The 26,465-nt window shown below is 36.7% G+C and overlaps 2 long non-coding RNA genes across 2 annotated transcripts; both read right to left on the reverse strand.

Moving 5' to 3' along the window:
• Positions 1-7,748: 7,748 nt before the first annotated feature.
• Positions 7,749-8,135, reverse strand: LOC145608574 (uncharacterized). Its single transcript, XR_014105841.1, has 3 exons — positions 8,075-8,135; positions 7,864-8,001; positions 7,749-7,791 (listed from the first exon to the last, which is right to left on the reverse strand). It is a non-coding gene; the product is annotated as an uncharacterized LOC145608574 (long non-coding RNA).
• A 7,587-nt stretch (positions 8,136-15,722) lies between these two features.
• LOC145607859 (uncharacterized) lies at positions 15,723-25,553 on the reverse strand. Its single transcript, XR_014105648.1, has 3 exons — positions 25,455-25,553; positions 25,325-25,366; positions 15,723-15,788 (listed from the first exon to the last, which is right to left on the reverse strand). It is a non-coding gene; the product is annotated as an uncharacterized LOC145607859 (long non-coding RNA).
• Between the last annotated feature and the right edge of the window lie 912 nt (positions 25,554-26,465).

Below are 26,465 nucleotides of genomic sequence, written 5' to 3' on the forward strand. Positions count from 1 at the left end.
GACTTTGTCTAATTAATTAATTAATTTTGAATTAATTAAAGGCTAATAATTTAATCGATTCGACCTAGTACGACTTTAGGCATGTCCATTTAGAGTAAAATTACTGGAAACAGTCCAGATTAATGTTCCAGCATTGGCGCAGGAATTTGGACTGTGGCGCTGCAGTTTAGCGTCTGGCGACAGGCTCTAAACCGTAGCGACAGTCCTGTTGTTTTAGCGACAGTCCAGTTCTTTTGCTCGAGTCATCACGACGAGTTTAATTAACAGTCTACTAATCGGATTAATCAGTTTTTTTATGGTTCAGACCATGTTTAAGTCTTTAATTGAGTTTAGGCACTTAAAGTCCCATGGTCATACACTAGTAGTCAAAACATGTCACTCACATACACATAAAGCACACACATAACATGTTTGTCACATTATGACCATGTCTAGAGAGTCTTGAATGCGTGTTTTCTGTCATTTTTTTTAGGGGGGTAAGTCGGATATTAATCCTCCAATTTTTAAATTCCCTTAAAATATATACCCCATTTTTTCACTTGTTCTTTTAAATCTTTTAAACATAAAGTCAAGTCAATTAGAGTCAAATATTAAAACAAATATGGTTTAAATTACAGCGCGTGGTCAAGAAAGGAAGGGCGCTTAATCAAAGACAACACTTTTGTTCAAGTTTTACTTTTCGACAAACCAGTCGGTAGGAAAAGGAAAGCTAAGAAGGCAATGGCTAGTCAAGAAGAACTTAATGAAGTCAAGGGACAGGTAGCCAACTTGGCTGAAATGCTGCAAAACCTATCGCTGCAAATAAGTAATCCTGAAAAACAAAAACAAATGGACCTAATCCAGGAAAGCTTGGGCAAATTGTCCAGCGACTTTAGATTTCAAGAGATTAGCTCCCAAGGGGTCTCGGTGGATAAGGACCTTCTTCCACAAAAGTTCAATCCCAATGACATCCCTAAGTTCAAGGCCATGGATAACCCCTATTTTCATTTAAGAGCTTTTGAAACTGTAATGAGTATTAAGGGGATAGATAGAAAGGCATTTCATTCTGTATTTTCACTATCCTTAGAAGCTGTATGTCAACAGTGGTACTTTTCACTTGATAAAGAAAAGACTTCTAGTTGGGAATCTATTGTGAGCGCTTTCATTGAAAGATATAAATGCAATATACAAGTTGAAACCGATCATAGAGAATTAGAAATGCTGAAACAAAAAGAAAACGAGGGTTTTACCTCCTTCTTTAATAAATGGAGGGAAACCACTGCAAAAATGGTTGAAGTGCCTAGTGAAAAGGAATCCGTCAGGATTTTCATTAAAAACCTCCAAGAAAAATATTCTAAGCATCTCAAATATCAAAGCAACTTAAATACTTTCAAAGCGGTATATGACATTGGAATTAACATTGAAGATGACCTTGCTAAACAGAAAATTGCCAATAACAACTCAAGTAGTGGCTGGAAAAATAAGAAGAACGACAATCCTTCTTCATCCAAATCTACCCACTCAAATAATGTTAGCACTTTTCCTCTTAATGAAGTATTGGCAATGAATAATAATCAAGGACAAAAGAAACCATTTAGGAAGAATTATACTCCTATTGGTATGAGTTATGACACCGCATTTGATCGTTTACATGCAAAAGGTATTATAACTCCTATTGGACCATTTGGAGACCCACCTGTCGAAAAGAGAACGGCTAGCTGGAACCAAAATGAACATTGCAAATATCACCAAGGTAGGGGTCATCCTACAGAGAACTGTTGGAGATTAAAGGAAGCCATTCAAGATTTGATTGATAGTAACAAGCTCCCATTACCTCCTGCAAGTAAGAAGCCAAGTATCAATACTGCACCGCTATCGGATTCTTTGGCTATTTCCGACGAAGAAAACCAAGAGGATCCATCTAGTCTCATAAAACCTATCGAGACCATTGAAGAAGAAATCTTCGAAGATGCTCTCGAATTCTCCGGTCAGGAACCCGCAACTAAGCAAGAAGTATTGGCATTGACATTAATACTTTCGGAATTAAAAGAATTAATCTCACAAACCTTCGAGGCCATAAAAGAGAAAAATGAGTTGCTTAAAAATAAACCTCCTCTTAAGCCAAAGAAACCATTTTCCCTCCAAGTAATTGACACTCCCAAAAAGAACAGTAGGAAATATACTCCAATTGGGACATCATACATAAACATGTTCAAAATGCTCTTCGAGAACGGAAAAGTTCAACCTCTCGAACCAAGACCATTTGAATCACTGAAAAGGACAGACAAATATTATTGTGCATATCATCAATCAGGAGGACATACAATAGAGCAATGCTTCAAGTTTAAGGACTTGGTTCAACGTTTGATTGATGAGAAAAAGTTAGTTCGACTTCCACAAGATGCCATGATTAATGGAGTATGGGACAGTGACGATGAGGATGTGTACCTTAAAGACATTGAAGAAACTCCTCTATCAACAATATACCCAGTAAGTGACATTTGGGACGAGGAGGATTCACCCATAGATGTCCTCACTAGGTCCGGAAGAATACAACCTCCCATTTCAACACAACCCATACCTTCTATTCAGCAAATTCCCGTGCCTATTATAGAAGACAACGATATTGTCAAACAGCTAAAAAAGACTAAAGTAGAAATGAACGTATGGAAACTTTTAGCCACATCTCGAGAACATAGAGTCGCAGTCATGGATGCACTGGCTAAGGTAGGCATAGATTCGGACACCACTCCTGAGGGACTTGCAAACTTCCTCACGAGCGATCTCCCAAGTCCAATTAATTTGGTCACTTTTTCGGATAAAGATCTACCACCGGAAGGTGACAAACACAATAAAGCTCTAAACCTCACAGTCATATGCAAAAGAATGAATGTCCCTATGACTCTTGTGGATAACGGTTCAGCAATTAATGTGTGCCCACTTAGAACCGCAAGAATGTTAGGAATAAGAGATGAGGATTTATCCCCATCAACCCAAGGAATAAGAGCCTATGATAATTCACGCCGTCAAGCATTAGGAACGATCACTATGAATGTAACTGCAGGCACAATTGAACATGCTACTACATTTCAAGTAGTAGATATCAAGGCATCTTTTAACTTGTTATTAGGACGCCCTTGGCTTCATGATTTAAAGGTCGTCCCTTCGTCTCTCCATCAACAAGTAAAGGCTATAGTTGGAGGCGTTCCAATAACCATTGATGCTTCATCTATGAGGATTAAAACAGTAGAAAATCCACTAATTAATGTGGAACACGACGAAAACGATGAAGATTTGTGGGGCTTTAGCGAAGAGGTCTCCTTAATAGAGGAAGATGAAAGGACCCCTCTTCATTATGACCTCCACTCAAACATGATAACAAATGCTATCCTAAGAAAACAAGGACACTTTCCTGGAATGACTCTAGGAAAGAAGAAAGAAGTAGCTAAACACATGGGCTTACCTGGCCTCCCTAAATTGGATACTTTCGGACTTGGTTTTGAACCAACCCTCGAAGACCTTAAACGAGCCCAGGAAAAATCAAAAGCACGAAGAAATGCCCGTATACAAAAAAAGGAAATACCCATGGATCAATATCCTCTCACTTTAAACGGGCAATTTATAAGAGAAGGAGAGGATTTCCCTTGTCACGAATTTCCTGAACCTTTTGTTGTAAATGGTATAAGGCAGCCTGGATTCGAAATCTTTTTGGATTGTTGTTTCCTAGACGAGATCCCAGCCCCAACATATAAGGAAAAAGCACCCCCCTTGTTTCGACTTTAATGTCATGGGACTCCTCTTTGGAAGGGAAAAGAACGAATCAAGATATGTGGAAGATGATTCTTCACTCATCCAAGCAGTTCTCCAAAGCGAAAATTTCGATCCCTCGGAACTTATCACTCCAATAGCAGATCAAGAGCGTGGATGGCGCAAGACGGTGAAGATAGTTACTATAAATGGAAAGAAGATTTCAATAACTATAGGGCAAGGACCAATATTCGAAGAGTCGTCTGAGTTAGAGTCTTCCCTCGTCGAGTCTTCTAAGTCTTTAGTTGTAGCACCCTCACCTTCCCTTTCTACTCCTAGGATAGTTAGCAATCAAGTCCCGACGGACATCTCTTTATTTGATGTAATGATTTCTGAGTTTAATAATATGTCTTCTTTCCCTTATTCCTCTTGTTTTTCTTTATCTAAAGATGACGAGCATTGCTTAACTAATGATGAAAATGACAAAGAAATAATTAAAGCAATGGAAACACTTGAAAATAAGACACCAATAATTGAGGTTACAGAAACGGTTGATATCTCAAAAGATTCAACCATTAAAAGAGAAGTTAAAATCGGACTGACGCTAAACAAAGAAGAAAGAACCGATTTAATTAATCTACTTAAAGAATTTATCGATGTATTTGCCTGGTCATACGAAGATATGCCAGGCATTAATAGAGAAATAGCTCAACACACTATACCATTAATTCCAGGAATGAAACCTGTAAAACAAAAGTTACGTCGAATGAAACCCGACGTGGCCCTTAAAATAAAAGAAGAAGTACAAAAACAAATAACTGCAGGTTTCATCCGGGTATCCAAATACCCCGAATGGGTCGCCAATGTTGTCCCGGTTCCGAAAAAAGATGGTAGAGTTCGAATGTGTGTCGACTATCGAGATTTAAATAAGGCAAGTCCAAAGGACGACTTCCCTTTGCCACACATCAATATTTTGGTAGATAACACAGCAACCATGCACTCCTCTCATTTATGGATGGATACGCAGGATACAATCAAATCCTCATGGTCGAAGAAGATATGGAGAAAACAACATTTATAACGCCTTGGGGTACTTATTGCTATACGGTAATCCCATTCGGGTTAAAAAACGCGGGTGCTACTTACCAACGAGCAGCAACTGCCTTACTTCATGATATGATGCATAAAGAAGTGGAGGTCTATGTGGATGACATGATTGTAAAATCAAAAGACCGCCAAGGACATCCAACAGCCTTAAAGAAATTCTTTGAAAGATTAAGAAAATACAACATGAGGTTAAACCCCTCTAAATGTGCTTTTGGAGTTACCTCAGGGAAACTCTTGGGTTATGTCATAAGCTCTAGAGGAATAGAGATAGATCCCACCAAAATTAAAGCGATCATGTCCATGCCACCGCCCAAAACCGAAAAGCAAATTCGAGGATTTATTGGCCGGTTGCAATACATAAGTAGGTTCATATCCAAGTTAACCACGATATGCGAACCAATATTCAAAAAGCTTAAGAAAAATGTACCAATCATATGGGACGATGAGTGTCAAAAAGCCTTTGAGAAGATCAAAGCCTATCTTGCGAATCCTCCCGTATTAGCCCCAACACTCCCCAGAATACCCTTAAGACTATACTTAACCGTCACAAAAGAAACAATGGGAGCTATGCTCGCACAAGAGGTAGAAAGCAAAGAAAATGCTATTTACTACTTAAGTAAAAAAATGCTCGAATATGAAACACGCTACACCCCATTGGAAAAGCTGTGCCTCGCGTTGGTGTGGGCCACAACTAAATTGAGACATTACATGCTCGTGCATACCATTTACGTAGTCTTACGAATGGATCCCCTAAAATACCTATTCGAAAGATCTACACTTAATGGACGAATCTCAAGATGGATAGTAAATTTGGCCCAATTTGACATAAGGTTTATGCCTCAAAAAGAAATTAAAGGAGTAGTGGTCTCGGATTTTCTAGCAGATTTCCCAATAGAAGATTCAACACCCTTAGAAAAGAATGAATTCCTGGACGAAAATTTAATGATGACAGAGGATGATACATGGACTCTATATTTTGATGGAGCCTCAAACCAAAAGGGGTGCGGCGTAGGAGTCTTATTAGTATCACCTAAGGAAGAAAATGTCCCTATATCCATCAAATTAGATATAAATAATAAAATTGGAGAACCTCTTAAAGGTGCCCTTGAATCCTTTCTTAGTGCATCTAACCACAGCATAGTCTCTCCAACAATTAATGGCATTGGATTCCTCCCAGATTCAACTTGTTCTATAACAGATATAATTATCGATTGCCCCTCATTATCTTTGCCACTCACTAAGAGCAATTGGTTAAATAAACAATAAAGGAAAGCCCTTCTTTTATAGACACGGAAATCGGGATTGGGATTATCATAAAAATAATGTGCAAATTCTGTCAAATTAACTATGTTACCATGCACTATGTGTTTCAAAGCCGTCCCCCTCAAATCAAAAAAGTGTTCGAAATCTTTATAGTAATATTCATTGATTCTAGGCATTACCGCAAGGTCTGTGGAATAATAACCTATGATGGCCCCAAATTCTTCCGGTAAAGGACATATTTCATCATGAAAAAATCTAAAACAATGAGTATCAATATTCCAATAGTCTATGGCAGAATAAATAAAGTCAATATCAAGGCTCATCCCCTTGACTCCAAACATACCCCCCATATGAGAAAGATCTAATGCTTTTTTATCTTTAGCAGTCAAGTGACGACACCATTCATCCATGTACCCACAAAAGGTTCTTTTAGCTAAAGGCATGATTACTAGTTAATTAACTATTTAATAAGCTGGTTAAATTATGCAGTAAACGGATGATTCGGGGGCTATTTATAACTTTTTCTGCACGGCAGACTTCAATTCCTGTAGGAAACAGGAAAGCGCGTTTGTCGCCAGGCGACAAAATTGTCGCGTGGCGACAGGATGGATTACGCGGCGCCAGTTGTTTCCTTAGTAGCGTCACCTATTGCGCGTAGGAAACCGTGTTTTTACGTATTTGATTTCGACTTTGACTTGGCTTATTGTTCTATTCCTCTTCTCATACCCTCAATATTATGATTTTTATTATTTTTATTTTTATTATTTTTATTATTATTACTATTATTATTATTATTATTATTATTATTATTATTATATTAAAGCTTAATTTATTTTTACACTTTCCTTCATTTTCTTTTTTCTTTTTTTGGGGGAGAGAGTCGGTACCCTCCATTAATATTAAAAATGACGGAAAAATTTTGCGCAAAAATTACACTTTCTCACACACTTACATGCACGACACATTTGTTATACAATAATAAATCAGGCAAATAGAATGTTGATAAATAATAAAATGCATATATATATATACAAGTGTCTGGTACATAAGTCATGTAAATACAATAGACAAAGTCCTACAAAAGTCAAACATAAAACAAACACAGGTACAACTATGGCGCTGGAGGTCGCAAGTCGCGAGGGATGCCGAATGTATCGAAAAATGTCCTACTCCGTGGAGTATGTCCATCATCGCCCCCTGAACCACTAGGCGGCGCGAACTGCAGCTCAGGACCAGGCCATCTAACCTCACCCTGAAACCCGACGGAAAGAGGCTGGGGCTGCAAAGGCTGCTGCGACGACGAGCCAAACTCGTATGTCCCACCACCCATCCCACCTCGAACGGTCGGCCCGGTCGGAATGTCCTCAGGTGATGACGCCGAATCCTCTACAGTGGCAGCCTCAGAACGACCACCTCGACCACCAGAAGTAGTCCGGCGACGCCTCGAGTCGGACCTAGTAGTCTCCCTCCTAGGCTCGGGCCTCGATCGAGTGCGTGGAGAAGGAATAGGTTGCCCCTGCAAAAGTAAATCAAAGTTAGCAAATGCAACGAAAATAAAGCCAAAAGTAGTAAAAGTAAAAGTAATACCTCCTCAGCGTCGTTGCTACGGCAGGTAGCACGGTTCCGCAACCTCACAAGCTGGATGCGAAAGGCGTCAATGCACCTGGCCATAGCCGTCACCACCTCACGAGAGAACTGCCAAAATAGCCAAAGTCAATAACAATTATAAAGCCAACATAGGGATGGTATAAAAAAAAAACTACTTACTCGAGTCTGGTGACGAGGAATAGACCGCTCCACAAACTGCTCTCCCGCTGGAGCTGGCGGAATAAGCTCCTCGATCGGTCCATACGTACCCTGGTAGCGTATAGACATCCTCGGAGGGATGAACTCCCTAGGACCAGCCTGCTAAAAGTAAAAGTTAGAAAGATACTTGGGGGCTACCTAAGAAAGATAAACTAAACGAATAAAAGCATACCGCTGCCTCCTCTGAAGGGACAGGAGCCGGCGCTAGCAACGGTAGCAGGTCCTCCTCATAGCTCTGCTCGAGGAGAACGTGTGACCTCCAGGGAGCACCTCGCGAAGGCCCACCAGCACGATCCCGCTGCAAGGCATCGTGGAACATATGCCGAGGTGGAGGAGCGGGAACAACGAAAGTATCCGAGGAGTGTTGGATGGCCACCCTCTCCCCTAGGTAGACCACCGCGCCATATGTCCCCATAAAGTAACGACGCTCAGCCGTATACTGCGCCGCCAGCGCAGGGATAGGAAAAGTAGCCCAAGGTCGATATACCGGGCTAGGCTCCTGAAACATCACTAAGTAAGATACTAACGCTAAAAGGTGATAAAAGAGAAAGTAAGAATTTAAAGAAAAACCTACCGTGAGGATCATCTCTCGAAGGCGTAACACCTCCGGCGGACCTCTGCGGCTTTCCCAACTAGCAGCAATGGGGAGCACGCGAGGAGAAGGCCTCGCAGGCGCAAGAGAAGGGAAGTACTCGTAGAACCAAATCTATACAGAAAGTGAGAATCAGTAAAAATGGTGCTACTAAAGCTAGAGTTAAAATCTAAATAGGGAAAAGGAGATATACCTCTACGACCCTCCAGAAACTGGAAAGGGTTATCTCTCCAGACAAGGCCTTGTGACGACAGGAGTGCCGCAAGCCCAGTAAAAAATCAGCATAGGCCATGCTGGCCCAGTCATATGTCCCGACCAACTGGAGGTCGCGAACGGCGGACAGGTAGTATAGAAGTACTCTACTACCTCGATCGGGGGAAAATGTCCCTGATAGCAGAATCAGCACAAAGATGCGCACCCGCTGCTCTCGGGTAGTCGCATCATCCTCGAAAGCTGCAGCTAGCGTGCCGCGACGGATACATCGAGAACTCAGCTGTCCCGACTGAGCCTCAGCCTGGGCCCGAATAACGATCGGCCCCAATAACTCCAGAACCTCCGGCGAGTAAACGGTAACGCCAGCATCGAAAGGTAGAGGAGTAGACTGGAACTCTAGCCCCGTAATGAGACTAAAGTCAGCTGGAGTGACTGTCATCTCACCCCAGGGAAAGTGAAAGGTGTTAGTGGTGTCCCAAAAGAACTCCACCAAAGCTCGAACGACGAGGTTACCCCCATCGTATGAAAACATGGCCCGAGTGGCCTGCAGCAGAGGAGTCAACCCACATGACTCCCAAAGACGACGAAGCCCCTCATCGCGGTAGATAAAGTTGTCGTACAGGGAGATGATGGTGGAGTTACCCGAGCCATGGCTACGGGTCCTCCCACTCGCTAGACCTCGTCGGATTCTCTCCGACAGATGATGAACCGGCGCGTGAAATAGAGTGCGCTCGTCCCAATCAGGCATGACACCCAGCCCGGAAGTAGAAGGCACGTCCTCGCCCTCGCTGGTGGGCTCGTCCTCTCGACGTGTGTCCCTCGACCGAGAACCGGAACCACGTCGTCTAGCCATGCTAAAGTATGTAAAAGTAATTAAGTTTAAGGCTCTACAGTATCTAAAGTTCGCCTAAGCCGCATGATACTATGTTAAAAAAAAAAACAGAGTACGTAGTACTAAAACAGAGCAAAATCTCAAACAAGCATGGAAGTGTGTTTTTTTTAGCAAATAAATAATTTCTTGCAAACATATGATGAATATTGTGACAAATTGTACAAGTAAAAGCAGTCAAAATGCAAAGAACGACTCACATTGTTCTTCACGACCTTAAGAGGTCCTACAATGGTGAATTGCTTATTTCTTCACCAAATTGGGTCAAACAAGTCTCAAAATACTCCCAAAGTAATATACAAGCATAATTAAACAAATTCAAGGCATAAAATTCAACGAGCAAAGCAAATTAAGCAAAATGATTTTCGAATTTTTCGGAAAATTCGCGAATTAGAACGCGTAATTCATCAAAAACCGAGTAGAGTTTGAGAAAAACTTACATAGATCGGGAAAATAGATGAGAAAAGCTTCGATTTGCAACAAGTTTGAGTGAATTTGGTTGAGAAATGAGCAAGAACGAGTAATTTGAAGTTTTCGCGAAATTTGTGAAGCAGAGCAGCGAAATGAGAAAGAAGAAGAAGACGGGTTTAAAACCCCGATTCTGTCGCCAAACGACAGAATTGTCGCGCGGCGACAGACTCTGTCGCGCGGCGACAGATGCAAAAGCTCGCGACAGGCACTTCTGGTCAGCGCAGGAGCGGCGACAGAGTGCTGGGCTCTTCCTTATGGTTTTGTGGGTCCATTTTAGTAGTTTGGGTTCCTTGGTACGCCAGTTAGCCCCTTTGAGCAATTGACATGATTTAGTCAGCTTGATCAAAATGCACTGAGTGATCGACTTGATGAAAGATCGTCTCACCTTAACTTAAAGCGCCTAAGTACTGGCTCATAATAAAGCACCGAAATATTGGTTCAACAAATAAGGCACCGAAATATTGGTTCAACAAATAAGGCACCGAAATATTGGTTCAATAGACGCGCCAAAGTAATGGTTTACAAAGGCAAAAGCACCAAAGTACTGGCACAAATATAAAAAAAAAAAAACAATGATAAATAATGATATTAAGGGTCAATAGGTAAAGTGATTCTTTGGCAATGTCTCAACATAGAGAGGAATTGTTTAGCGGCGAAGTATGGTCGTGACGAGGTAGTGTCACAAATGGTGGAGATGGCGAAGCAAGGCCACCTTCGGCGGTCCCTCAAGGTAAAGAAGAGATTGTCTATAGCGGCGACATACTGCTGTGGCGACATATGGCCACACCCAGGAAATGACGACATACAGTTATTTTCGACGATGTTCCCAAAATACTGTGGAGGATTGTCACCAAGGATATTGAAGGCGACGACATATGGTTATCTTCAAAGATGGCGTTCACGAGGTATCGGCGTTATAAGAATGATTTGGAATCGCAGAACGTTCTGAATTGTTCTCCGTCCCTATCGGTACTTTGACTCTCGTTTTTTCGAAACATAAGTTTCTTCAAACTCAGTCAAAGTGGGGGCTTCTGTAGACACCCATTTGTGTCTCCCCAAAACCAAACCCAGTGATGAATGCCTTGCACGTTGTGTTATTATCGAATTAGGTGAAAGTGATTCGAAAGCCAAGTGTTGCGGTTTAGTTTTAATTAAATTCTTTTCTCTCTGTTTTTGAAAATGACCTTATTTATTTGAAAACGTCCAACTCAGTTTATTTTGGTCCATGATAAGGGTCCAATAATGGTGTAGATGGATGGGGCTCGAAGAGACTTTTCCGACGATATATTATAAGCCCGATTCCGATGAATATTGAGGAAGTTATGGCCAAAATACTAAACTGGGCCCAATATTAATTGTTATTCCTAAAATTATTAGGATTAATTATAGTTTTCTAGAAGTTTCTAGAAAGTTCTTTTTAATTCTAATATTGTTAGATTCAATAATTAATTATTTTTAAAAGATTTTTATTTGGAATAAAATATGGTTTTATTATCTTAAAAATATATTTTATCTTCTATACGGATTCCGTAGATCAAGTTGATTAAAGATCGGATTCCGCGTGAAGAAAAACGCGCTAATACAGGCTGTCGCCGCGCGACAGACCCTGTCGCGTCGCGACAGAATTAATTCCTGGCGACATAGTGGAGTTTTATTCCTTATCAAATTCTATGTTTTTCCGGATTATTTTCATTATAAATAGCGTCCGAATTCCTGTTTTCGAAAATCATTCAGAATCCTCTAAAAACAATATTCTTAATTCTCTCTATTCTCTCTATTTCTAAACTACCTTTTTACATACAATATTCCGCATTCACAAGACTTAGAGTCTCTTAGCCAAGTTCGAAGTTGCCTTCGCCCTAGACGTGCAAGGTTGATAATTTCTGAGGGTTTGGTCCAAAACTAGTCTAAACTTTATTTAATTTGATTTCAATTTGATTATTTAATAATTCTTTATTATTTTCATTGAAGTTTACTAACTTGTGTATTTTGTTATTAGAAAGAGGTACGAGGCTTCAAAGTAAGTAGATTAGCTTACTCCCTATTTCTTTCACAATGTAGATTGCATGCTTATTATTGATTAATTCCTAGTATCATGTTAGGATGTTTAATATTCCTAGTATCATGTTAGGATGTTATTTAATGCTTTCTAGTATCATGTTTAGGGTGCCTTTTATTGTTTTACTCTTTCTAATATCATGTTAGTACCATGTTAGGTTTGAAGCTTTGATCTTTATTGCTTAGTGACATGTTAGGGTTTGTTATTAATCTTGTTAGTATCATGCCTAGGATCTTGCTATTATTATCAAGCTTTATTATGTCTTATCATGTTATTATCATTATTTATTATTATGATGCTTATGTTGCTTGATATGTTTTATTGTTATTGCTTGATCACACCTTTTATGCAGGTTTAAAGGGAATTTGTACTTGAAATCACGCTTAATAAGATAATTAATAATTTGGTTTAGGCTAATGTGATTTTAACTCAAGTGATCGCCAATAATAGTATTATTTGTGCATTAATATTCAACCAACATAGATTAAACAGGGTAGGTTTAATATAATGTTTGTATGTTATTCGAAAAGCGCACATGAATACGAGCAGAACAAAGTAGAGGCCTATTTTATAGGGCGGGTCCTTTCTTTTGTAGATTGGATTCGTACCCTCATCCCCGGACCCTGTTTGGTTCAAGACCTTATGGAGTAGTTGATGGTCCTTTTGGATTGTCTTTTGGGTTTACAAGTTCCTAAAACTTGTTGGCGACTCTTTTTGCTCTTTGTCTTTCCCTTTGGAACGCCACCGTACTTTAGTGTATGATCACAGTGGGGTTCAAGTTTGGGGTTATCATAATGCTTGAAATATTCCCTACAGATTATGATTTTAATTTTAATAGGAATTAGGTACAGCAGTATAGGTTTTGAATGTTGAAATGTTCTTGAAAAAACAATCTGAATTTGTAGAAATGATAACTAATTTGGGACGGAAATTATATGGCATAATCCGTCAGAAATTAACCTTTTGCGACGGAATAATTGGATATGAAATCCGTCGCAAAAAATAAACATTGCGAGGGAATCAAATTTGCGACGGATATTTCCGTCATAAAGTTGCGATGGAATTTGATTCCCTCGCAATGTTTACATCTTGCGACGTTCCGTCGTAAATGATTTGATTTCCGACCGAATATTCCATCAGAAACCTATATAAACGACGGAATTTGTTCGTCGGAGATTTGCGACGGACTTTGAACTAAAGTCAAATTTTTTTTCGAAGGATTTAAATCCGTCGAAAAACAACTTTCTGACGGAATTTTCCTCAAAAACACGCCAATTTCCTACGAACAGTTTTCCTACGGATGTTAACGACGGAATTCCGCCGGAAACATGATTTCCGACGGAATTTCAACCTCTACTAACGGATTTTTTCGATCGTAAAATGGCCTATTTCTAGTAGTGTAGAAACCATCAAAACCCACCTTGCTGCCACCATAAACCCCAAAATGTAGCAACTTGCAACCCGCTAAGATGTACCAGACCCACAACCACCCAAAACCGACCAAGCGCAACCACCAAACCCTAAACCTGCAATCTCATAAACACCCTCAGCTCGGCCCTCCCCTCTCCCACCCATTCAAATACCAACCACACACCGTCTCCCCACTCACCAAAACCCACAACCACCCGCTCACCCTCCCACTTTGCCCGAAATCCACAACCACCCACCTCCCTCCCCTCTCCCTGAAATCACCACCATCCACCCTAATTATGAAGAAAAAAAGCTTAAAGTTGGAAAGTATTACCTTCTCATTGCTAATTTGGGGGTTAATTTGGTCAAATGTAGCCATGAAAACTTTTTTCATGGTTACAATTGACCATAAAAACCTCAACGTTAAGCTTTAATGGAGGAGGAAGTGGTAGCGACGACTTCAATGGAGGAGGAAGTGGCGGCTCGATCCTATGGTGGTGGTGGCCTGGTGTGGTTATTGTGAGAGTAGAGAGAGAAGATTGGTGGTGAGGGTGGCTTGAAAGAGAGGAGAGAGAAAATAAGGTGGTGGTGGAGTGGTGGTTATTAGAGAAGACAGAAAAAAGAGTGGAGGCGAGGGTGCCTTAGAGAGAGGAGAGAGAAAATATGGCGGTCTAGGTGGTGGATCTGATTATGTGGGAGGAGAAAGAATGTGTGTTAGTGTTATTATTGAGGGTTAATTAAGTTAAGTTAATAAGTTAATTACATGTAGTTAATTGGATTGAAGTAAGGGTATTTTAGTAAATTTACTCAATACAATTTCCTATATAAGGAACTTTTTTTTTTTGTTGCACATAACTTGTAACATCCCAAAATAGAAATTGTTGCACATAATGCATAACGGAGGAAGTAGTTAATATATTATTTAAAAAGACTCAATTGTTTATATTTTAACTGGTGTATGTAAATGTAACAAGGTTTATAGGGGTTAAGTGAGGTCAATAGACCTGTTTACTTTGAACATAACTCTGTCCATGCTCCTAATACCAGTAAACAATTGATTGAGAAAATTCTAACTAAGAGTAGAACAAACCAATAAGTCCCAATGAACTAACTAATCACCACTACCATAGTAGTAGTTGTCTGTATCATGGTTGCTATCACCGAAATCACCCTCATCCATGTCGTCTTCGCCCCGAAATCCACGACGACGACAAAGTGGTTTGACTGGATCTTTCTTCTTCCTCTTGAGGCGTTTAGAACATGTAGGTTTGACTTTCTTCTTTTCACTCTTCAAAACAGGGAGAGTTTGCTTAAGTGGTGAAGTCAAGACCTTTTCCTGGTATCTATTTAAGAAATTGAAATGCAATTATTAAATGCTTGTATTAATAAATTATAATGAATCCATGTAATCTTAATTATTATAATTTGGATTTGATAGAGTTGGTGTTTGATCAACTGTATCAAGAAAATGGTTAAAAAGAATTCCTTTTTGTAATTTTAATTATCATGTATTAATATGGGAAGTATATCACCCAGCTCTTCAAGATGTTGTCTTATATCTATTTGTGAAACAAAACTGAATGATAATCGTCAATCAGGCTTAAATTTCACCTTCTTTCTTATGTTGAATTGAAAGTTGGAGATCCATTATCCCTAATTTTAGCTCATGAATACTTTTCTTTCCTCTCAAATTTATTCTTTATATGAACCCAAACACACCTAGAGATTTGGGGACTTTGATTTCTTGCTTCGTCTCCATCATATGAATATATGCAATTTCATGTCATCTTTATTTTTATTCTTTTACATTCTTTTTAATTTCTTTTAATGGGAAGTATTAAACTGTTGTTTCATTAGTTGATTTATTTGTAGGGGAGCCAAAAGGTTAAAAGCTTTTATATCCTTTTTGTTTAGATTTAATAGGAATAAACACATTATTGCAATCTTACTAATCTAGTTAGTCATAGTGATGCTAAACTAATACTTGTATTTAATTTTCTAAAAATTTGCATAAGTATATGATAATACAAATAAAGAAGCACACTTAAAGTTATTAATTAGTTCAGTTCTAATTGTTTTACAAAGTACATAGATTATAAATGCGGTCAATGAAATAATTAATCATTTAGCACCAACATCAATCTTTCTATAAAGATTATAAGTTGACAAAGGGATTATTATTAATCATTGCCGTCATTCAATGTCGCATTAGCATTCTTTTGTTCACTCAACAGTGCAAAGGTTTTTTCCACCTGTGAGAAAATCGTAACATGTAACGAATAAAATAAAATTAATTGAATGATAAACGCATAATTTAAAAGAATAATATACCTCGCATAGTTATCCACTTAAGGCTAGAAAATAAATGGTTTATTTTTCAAGTAAAAGGTAGTATTTATGATATACATAAATGCATGTGCTCTTTAGCGGTAAAAATTTGCTTATGTAAATATGCATTTGATTTAAAATCCTAATGCTCACAAGACCTTCAAGTGCTTTTATGTTAGGTTCATCAATGGGCTCAATGCATTTTTTAAATTTTTTAAATTTCTTTTTTTATTTCTTAATTTTATTTTTTTGGGCAGGTCTACACGTACTATTCTTCTTGTGTATAACCGTGCATTCCTATTATATTATGTCCAACTGTATATAAGTAAGCATTAATTTTTCTACAGGTATAGTCCTAAACATTATAAAGATATGGTATTATAAAAGTACTTTGATAAAATAATTTATTGATACTGTCATAATCAAATGCATTATGGATCTTTTGACAATCAAATTGCATGTAAAAATGATTGGTTACTTCTATATATCAAACACATAGTGTAATTGGTTGGTAACTTACTTAATTTTATATATAGAGAGTATATATTTTTGCACTTTTCAAAATTTAAAAGACTATATCCATCTCTAGTTACCATACCATATTCTCAAGCATAGGATTCTACAGTGGCGAACGAAGCCAGAATTTTCAAATCGGGGGACAAATAGACAGTAAATTGTTTTACGAAAATGTTCAGGAAAAAAATCAATGCTTGGAAACACTGATAGTTCAATAGTTAAAGTTTATAACTCAAAAAATCCAAAATACGGAGTACTTGGTAAAAAATCCAACATCATATACCAATTTTTCCTCCAAAAATATTTGCTTATGGATTGAGGATATTTGAAAAATTCAAACATTAGATAATTTGGCTAATTAAGTGCACTTGAATAAGGTCATCATAAAATCCCATGAGAGTGGTATAATACTCCTCAATAGACATAGATTTTGATTGCTTGCAATCAGTTATCGCAGCATGTAATTGTATAAGCCGAGGGCCACTCACCTCACAAAATCTTTTCTCCAAGTAATCCCACAACTTATTTGCTTCTTCAAAATAAGAAATTGATGCAGCAAGTTTCGGCTCCGTAGCACGCAAAACCCACGACACCAAAATTGAATTGATTGTTTCCCAGTCAAGGAGTTTCTTCTTCTTGAAGGAGTTATGTCTTCGATAAGTGCAATTACTAGATATATCAAGGATCACTATTATGGAGATAATAAGTTCATTCTATTGGGGCGTCATCCTCTGTTGCTAGACTATGAGAGATGATCTTTGGACTAGTCAAATAGTCCAAAGCCCTCTAGAATGGATCCTATGAGGTCACACACAAGGGTATTGGGTTAAGCAAGTAAGAGGCCCATTAATGGGCCTCTTGAGCAATTAACTAATCATGAATTGGATTGGGCTAGCATAGTTAGATTGGAATTAGGTTTTGGGCTTTTGACATGGGCTCTTATTTAGAGATGAGATCTATAAATAAGATCCATGCCTAGGGTTGGATGTAAGCAGTCATAATTCACACACTGTGAATTTTGACATCAAGGCAACCAATCCCAAAACCCCAATTCCTCTCTCTAACTCACGGCTTTCCTTCTCCTCCCCTCGTCCATACGGCCGGCCACCCCTTGGTGGCGCGTGTGGTGGTTATCGTGGTGGTTCTTGGTTAGTATGTCTCTCCTCTCCGTAGAAGGTCAATTGAAGGGTTCAATTACAACTAACTAGCATTAGTGGAGGTCTTAATCCATGCCCGTGGACCAAGTAGAGGAATCACGCTTGAGGTTCTTTATCTCCCTTTGTTCTTGCTCGATCGCACGTGGAATCACGCTTCAAAGGTACAATTATGTGTTCTTTATGTGTTATGCAATGATCCTTGGTTTAGGTGCTTTATGAATATGATTCATGCTATTTCCGCTGCGTAGTGCCTATAAACTCCTACAGTGGTATCGGTTAGCCTATTGCATTTACGCATATTGACTATAATTCTTTGATAGTCCACAATTTTAATTCAATTAGGAGGGAGAATAACTAATTATGGTTCAATCTTTATATTAAATGGAGATTTAATTTTCGGGATATGATTAAATATGATTTAATTGCTTAATTTGTTCTAGCAAAATCCGAATTAAGCCCTAAAGTCCTAATTTTCGAAAATTTTGATTGAAATAAAGCCCTAAAATTTTGATTTTTGTACTTAATTTTGATGTTTTTCGAATATTTATGCTTCATAAATTTAATTGGATTGATTTGATACATAAAATATGATTTTTTGTATAATCAATATTTTAATTTAAGAATTAAATTAAATTTGAATTAATTTTGTGAAGAACCCTAGATTTGAAATTGAATAGTGAATTTAATTTCAAAATTGAATTGGGCATAAATGTTGTGTTTTAATTCAATAGACCCAATCAAATTTAATTATACAAATGTTGTATAATTTAATTAAAATTCTAAAAAAAAAATCAAAAAAAAATGAATAAATAAAGAATTAATTTTTTGGGAGGAGGCAGCCGTGGCTGGGTGGTCGAACCACCGTCAGTGGGCCACGGCGGCTGCCAGTAGGTCGGAAAAGGGTGCGCGGCGGAGGGCGGAGAACAGGCGGCAGCAGCGAAAGTGCAACCGTTGCACAGCCGCTTGCTGCTGCTAGTACAGTTTTGCTGGTGGCTGGGCTTCGACCTAACTGCCACGGGCAGCCCTCGGATGACGACAAAAGTTCAGGCGAGGAACAAGGTGGCTCCGGCGATTGGAGCCCACTGAGAATCAGCGGCAACTTCCGGTCAGGTTGCTTGTGCGGTTGTGCCGTGGCTGGGGTTTGCTCCTGGCTGCGGTTGCGGTTTTGCGGGAAGCAGCTGCTTCGTTGGTTGGGGATTACTCCCTGGCTGACGTGGCAGCAGCAATAAAAAAATTAAAAAAAAATAAATGTTTTATTAAATTATTTTGTTTTAAATATTTTCAAGATAAAATCTGATTTTATTTTGGAGATAAGATCAAATTTCATAAGTTGGTTTTTAATAATTATCCTTAATTAAAGTTGTTAATTTTGGATAGGATTTTTTAGAATATTCTAAGCATATTCCAAAAAGATAAAGATTGATTTAAATAATGTGATTATCCCATAATTATTTTTGGATATAATTGATTTAAAATTTTGTGATTGGCTAGTAAATAGGATAGAATTTCCTAACTTTGTTAGGATAATCTTTGAGGATAAATATGATTTATCTTTTAAGATTAAAATAAGATTTGATTCTATCTCATGACTAATTTAGAATACACAAACTTTTAAATAAGACGGATGTTCAGTAAATTACTGAACATCCGTAATAAAGTGACAATAAAATGTGCAAAAGTTACACTAAAACGCGCAATAGTTACCCTGACATATATAAGAGTTATTTATGCTTCATTGATAAATTTGACAAAAGTGATACTAAATTTGACAAAAGTAACACTAAATTTAACAAAAGTGTACCCGATGTACAGTAAATTACTGAAAATCGGGTGTATACAAAAGTTTTCCTTTAGAATATATGATATTTTATTGATGATCATGAATAGTATATGATATTATCTAATTACATTAATTAAAATATGAGGTATTTAGATGCCATGTTTCCTTAATTGTGAACATTCGATGTTGTAGTTTAGGAAAGCATGATGAGTGATTTATTATGTGGCAATTTTATAATATATGATTTTGTTTATTGCTATATAATGACTAGTATGGCCCAGTAGATTGCTAAATACGATATGCGCATCGTGATGTATTTTTGTAATCTTAGTAAGGTCTACGTACCGATAAAGTATTTTTGTAATTTTATTTTATTTGATTTAAGTAGTAAATAGAATAGAATAGAATTACAGGCTGCAGATAATCCAAGAAGCCCATGAAGTGAAGGCCCAAAGGAGCAAGGTGGATGAGATCCATGAAGATTCAAGTGGGAGCCATTTAATTTATTAGTTTTCTTAGGATTAGGGGCCATGCTATGTCTTATTTATGCATTCAGTATTTTATGCATGTTAGATTTTATTGATGTTTTGTGATGATGCGCTAGAGTTCACTATTTAATCACAACATAATAAATCTAGGTCCCGGTAATATTGAGGCAGCTTTTCCAATTAAAAACCCGATGAAACCTTTGACATTTATGATGGGTCATGCCAAAGCTGGGCGTCATATTTTTCATTGGGGAGTGGGGGTAGGACAAATTCTACACTTTTAATTGGTTATACTCAACAAGGTTACCTAAAGATAAAGTTTAGAACCTTGAAGCTAAGGGTAATAATTAAACATGTGATGGTTAATTATTCAACCAAGAGTTACAAGAGTTGTAATCAGTAAAGAGTTTACTCACCTTGAAAATGTAATGGTTGATGGCAGGGCCAAAGTCCGGTCAATTATTGCACGAATAAAGGATCTTGGAATCATTTAATTCAATTGGGATCAATTAACATTGAATAAATGCTTTAAAGTTACCAATTTAATTCGCTTATGGTACTTTAAATTTTAATAAACATAATTGAATTTTGCGTTTACTTTTAAGTAACATGTCGTTCTAATTTTATTATTATATATAATCTCCTCGATTGAAAATAAAGTTGAGAAACGTTCTCAAAAGTTTAAAAGATAATCCATAAACCTATATTCCAATTTTGCTAAGATTATTCTAAAAGGCAAGTTTTAGAAATTCATGTCACATGTCTAAGGTTGGTTTTATTCAAAATGTTTGAGTAAAATGCTAGCACATCTTCATTTTGAAAAGTGTTTCAAGGGATATAATGAGATGAGAGGTACAAACCCTCTAAAAGACAACTATAGAAGTCCAATAAAATCTCTTATCTTCAATATGATTGAATATAAGAAAGTGATTGGAAATCTCTATGATCAAAAGTTGATCAAATGACACTATTCTTCATCCACTTTATATAAGAGTTAAATAGCTGATTAAACTCTAATATGAATAATGATAGAATAGACTTAGCAAAATCATGAAAAGTACTTAAAAGGTTAGGCAAAGCATCATTTTGAACCTAAGAGAAGTGTTCTAAGTGGCTCAAAAGGGATAGGTTTAGGAATGTATGAGGATTGCATTAATAAATTATAGGCCAAGAAATGCAAACAAGTTGCTACTTCTCAAACCTAAAACTACTTACATGCTAAAAGTTGTTATGAACAACAAATGTTTTCAAATTAAATGGATCAATTCCAATTGATTAGAAACTACCTCATAACAGTTGGAAGGTAAAGGAATGGAAATGTTCTAATTTAAAAGTATATTATAGAAATTGATTTAGCATATTGCTGCTTCTTGGACATATGATGTCTTGTTTAGCTCACTCATTGCACAATATGGTTGATCCAAAGGAAGAAGTCATAGCTAAAGGAGGAATAAATCTAAAAGTTTAGAAGCAAATGTTGCTACTTCACAAGTAGAATCTACAAGTTTGGAAGCAAAAGTTGCAACTTTACAAGTAGAACCTATATATCACCTTACCTTATTGGTTAGAATTAATTAAATGTTATTCATTCTTGCCATTATCAAAACACTATTCAATGTTAGTAATGACTAAGAATTGAAGATTCAAAAAAACGTGGAATAAATGTTCTCTGTTGCTAGACTATGAGAGATGATCTTTGGACTAGTCAAATAGTCCAAAGCCCTCTAGAATGGATCCTATGAGGTCATACACAAGGGTATTGGGTTAAGCAAGTAAGAGGCCCATTAATGGGCCTCTTGAGCAATTAACTAATCATGAATTGGATTGGACTAGCTTAGTTAGATTGGAATTAGGTTTTGGGCTTTTGACATGGGCTCTTATTTAGAGATGAGATCTATAAATAAGATCCATGCCTAGGGTTGGATGTAAGCAGTCATAATCCACACACTGTGAATTTTGACATCAAGGCAACCAATCCCAAAACCCCAATTCCTCTCTCTAACTCACGGCTTTCCTTCTCCTCCCCTCGTCCGTACGGCCGGCCACCCCTTGGTGGCGCGTGTGGTGGTTATCGTGGTGGTTCTTGGTTAGTATGTCTCTCCTCTCCGTAGAAAGTCAATTGAAGGGTTCAATTGCAACTAACTAGCATTAGTGGAGGTCTTAATCCATGCCCGTGGACCAAGTAGAGGAATCACGCTTGAGGTTCTTTATCTCCCTTTGTTCTTGCTCGATCGCACGTGGAATCACGCTTCAAAGGTACAATTATGTGTTCTTTATGTGTTATGCAATGATCCTTGGTTTAGGTGCTTTATGAATATGATTCATGTTATTTGCGTTGCGTAGTACCTATAAACTCCTACACTTCTCACTCGGCTTGGAGATGGTGCCATCAACAAAGCCGAATTTTCTTCTAGATTTCAAGGAGAGAGTAATCGCACAAGACCAAGCCAAATAATTGTCTGTAATACCCCGTATTTTTATACGTATTTTATTTAAATTATGTATTCTATAAAGTATTTAAATAATTTAAATATTTTAATTATAGTATTTTAAGCACTTATTCCATGTAAGTTGGAAATATTTTGTAAAAGGAATGTTATTTAATTATTTTATTTTATAAAAGTTGGGGTTTTATTTTAAGAAAGTTTGATTTTAACAAGTTTTATTAGGGAAGGGATTAGGAAAAACTAAAAGAGAAAGTTTAGGGAAAAAGGGATTGGTAGAGAAAAGGTATAAATATCCCACTTATGAGGCAAATCAACTTTGCCCAGAGTGGAGAAAACCCAAGGTAAACTTCTCTCTCTCTTCTCCTTATTTTCCTTTCTTTTTCTTTTCCCCTTCCCCTTTCTTTTTTTTTCGGCTGCTCTTCCTCCCCTCCACCACTGCCAACCACCGACAGCAAGTGGCCGCCGCTACCAGCAGCCGGCAGCAGGTGGATGCCGTGCTTCTTCTTCCCCTTTTTTGAGTATTAAAAAAAACTTAACTTTATTGTTTGAATTAAATCTATGCTCAAATCTAATTGTAAATTATGAGTTTTGGGATTTGATTTTGATGTTTGATAATAATAGTTATGTTGATTAATTTTTAGATTTGATTTTTAATTAAAAAGCCCCAATTTTTAAAACCCTAGGTTCTTGATTTATGAATTATTGAAGGATTATGATGTATATTGGTTTAGATCTTTGTTTCTAGTGTTTTAAGGCTTAACTACAGCAAGTTTTAATTAAAATAAAGTGCTGGAATTTTATGTAGAGCACTTAATATTATGTTTTTGGAAGGAATTTTAATTACCCATTAATTGGGACTTAAGTATGGTGTTTAAAATATAATTTCAGCTTACTTTAATTAAATTATGAGGGATTTTATAATAGTATATATTGCTGGAAATTTGTTTAGAGTGGATTTTAATACTCTATTATGATTTTAATGTGTAGGAGACTTCGAAGTAAGCAATTTCTATTAGTCGTGGCGATTTTAAGATCGTACTCAAGGTACGTTCTCGTACTTCGCATATTTTGATGATGTAGTATCATGCTAGGCTTGATTTCAATCAATTATAAGTAGTATCATGCTAAGGTTTATGTATGGAAGTGTGAATTATTGGTGTTGGTGATTGAATTGTGAAACATGAATTATTTGTGATGGTTTATGGATTGGAAAATTATATTTTGGCATGATTAGATGGACTGCACATTTATTTATGGCATGTTAGAATGCATGTTTAATTAAACTATATGTTTAATTTGGCTTGGAATATTGAGAAGGAATTTTATTATGGTTCATATAAATTTTATTGATGCTTTAAGCATGGGAAAGGAGCTGTATAAGTGTCTATGAACACGAGGAATAAATTGTATGTTGGTGCCTTCGTGCACTTAAGGTGTTTTTAACACCGAGGGATAGGATTTGTGGCGCTTTATGCGTTTAAGGTGTCTTTGACACTGAGGTTGATTTAAAAAGGGTTCAACATTAAATATTATGTGGTCACTAATTATTCAAGAATTAAATTGGTATGTTTGGTTGAGTGAATAATTATTGTTGATTGATTTATTATGCTTTGAGAGTCATCACCAAGTCCAATAACATGTAAATAACGTAAAGTGAAAGAGATTACGCACCAAAACTCTTGGAACGTATATACCTTGAGTATGAACAATGGGGGAGTTATGGGGTTTTATATTTAATCATAACTTCTAACAGAGTACAGGATGCTGTACATTCCTTTTTATTTATTATTATGTGCAGGAATTCCGCCACCTATGAGTGGGTTGTCGCTGGCACGGTTAGCTCCCGTGTCAGTTAACCTCAATTATTTGGGGGAGGTAGAGTTGGAAACCCGTTCGATGCGTAATCAACGTTAAATGAATTATTTAGTGTCTAGTTAAAGAGTCTTGTTGAATGTTGTGTGTGCTTGTAAACAGGTGCATTGAGGTAAGTGCGTGTTGATAGGTGAAAGCATATTAGTGTGTTTAATTACGCTTATGTACTCAGCTTTGATGATTGTGTGTGTTTTGGCCATGTCTTTATCTTGGCCCTATGATGACCCACTTTTAATGGAGAGTAGTGGGGATAAGTAGAGGTAAACTTTTCAGGTATTGAAGCATATTCATGACGGGGCATGAGTGAAGAGTGAATCATGCTAGTTTCCATTAGTTTACGATGTGTTTTATGCTTTATTTATTTATGACATATTGTGTGTGGACTAACGCAAAGGTTTGGTTTTGGAACGGTTTTTGAATAAGGGCCTTTAATGGTTCCAAGTTGTAGTTTGATTTTATTTGACTTCGTTTGTTTCGGTTTTAAACTTTACTTTCGTTTGGTTGACTTTTAAGTTGACTTGTTTGAACGGTTTTTGATTTTAAGCCTTCCGCTGTGTATCCTTGATAATTGCCTTAGCCGTTTTCACGGTGGCGGTAATGTCTTAGATATTCCTAAATCTAGACTCTTGAATTCTTGATGCTCGATCCGCATCACATTTTATGGCCTAACATGGCATAAATCATAATTTCCTATTACAGCCGTAATTTGAGGGTTTTGTTCATGAAAAATTACAATTTATATAATGTTTTTTTTTTTGGGACATGCATGCTATAATTTAAATAAGTATATGTAGCAATTGTTAATAATTTTTTTAAAAAAAGATTGCAAAACATCCCAACAAGGAAGAAAAATGGAAGGAATACTACATCTAATAATTTTTAAAAAATAAAAAGATTGCGAAACATCACAACAAGGTTCATACTTGTATTTCTAGTAAACAAGCCCACTCCACTCATCACTACACCATCTCATTTGGCTAACACAATATTGCTCACAATTATGCATTTGACCTGACATTTTTTTTGGGGAAGTGGGGGGACATCTATCCCCACCTTGTTCCATGCTAGCTCCGCCAGTGTTCTAGCATCTCTTTTATCTTACCGACACCCCGTTACATTTAATTTTAAATAATCAAGACCTAAAGCTAAACACCTTTATGTAATTATATCAACAATAAACTATGCAATTAATAACCTTACCGTTTTATGAAGATCTTCTATTTGGTGGAGCATACGTTTGTTCTGCCAATCGTCAATAGATAAGCTGACTAAAATACTAGTTGAAGTAAAACACATGATTTTATGTACTACAAAAATAAAAAATAAATACCTTCATTGATCGAACTTGACGTAGAGAATTTTCCAACTGGTTTTCATACTGCTCTAAGTCCGTCATACTAATATTTGACAAATCCTTCGTTGGTGAATCCTGTTAGATAAATAATAAATAAATATTTGAGATATATAATTATATATATTAAAATAATTGCTTCGTAAAATAGAATGTTATTTAATATTAATTTAAAATTAGATAAGATAATTATTAGTGTCTTTGGCTGAATAATAATTCAAATAAAAAATCATGATTGAGAAGCTCCCTCGACATCTTAATAAAACACAATAATACCATTTCAATGTTACCAAACTTAGCTCAATCCTTTTATAATCATCACACCCCTAAAATACCAAAAATACCTTATTTATTGTTCTTTTGAGGTTTCAAATTTAAATATTTTTAAAAAAGTTAATTTACTCTATATAGTATTCAAAATATCTTGCTATAATGTTGAACTTTGAATGTTACTCATTTTAAATATTTCTCTTTACCTTACAACTTTTCAGAGTTGTTACTATTTATTTTAGATTTAAACAGTGGCAGACAACAATGGGGACCACTTAGTTTGTCAGGCACTGATACAAGCCTAAATTTATTCTACTTTAGATTTTGATATGTCCCAACTTAAAAAAAAAAAAAAAAAAAAAAAAAAAAAAAAAAAAAAAACACCTAATACATTACTTGCCATGTGTTGACTGTTTTATACCGTATTAAATTTAAAATCGATCTATTTAAGACATTCAAATATTAACAATAAGTTAAAGGCTAAGATGAGGGTCGATCCCACAAGCAGATTAACTTATTAACTCTTTTATAATCATAGCTTAACCAACCAAATCAACTGAAATGCTATTCATATATATTGTGATTGCATATGAATTTTCCAACTATTTACCTATATATGTATTTCAAATGGAAGTTTAAAAATCACCATACTGACGATATAGATAAGAATAAAAGTTATTATTATACTCCGTACTATATACAAGTATTGACATTAAAGTT

The sequence above is a fragment of the Chenopodium album genome, chromosome 23, assembly GCF_948465745.1.
Source record: "Chenopodium album chromosome 23, dcCheAlbu1.1, whole genome shotgun sequence".
NCBI classification, from domain to species: Eukaryota; Viridiplantae; Streptophyta; class Magnoliopsida; order Caryophyllales; family Amaranthaceae; genus Chenopodium; species Chenopodium album.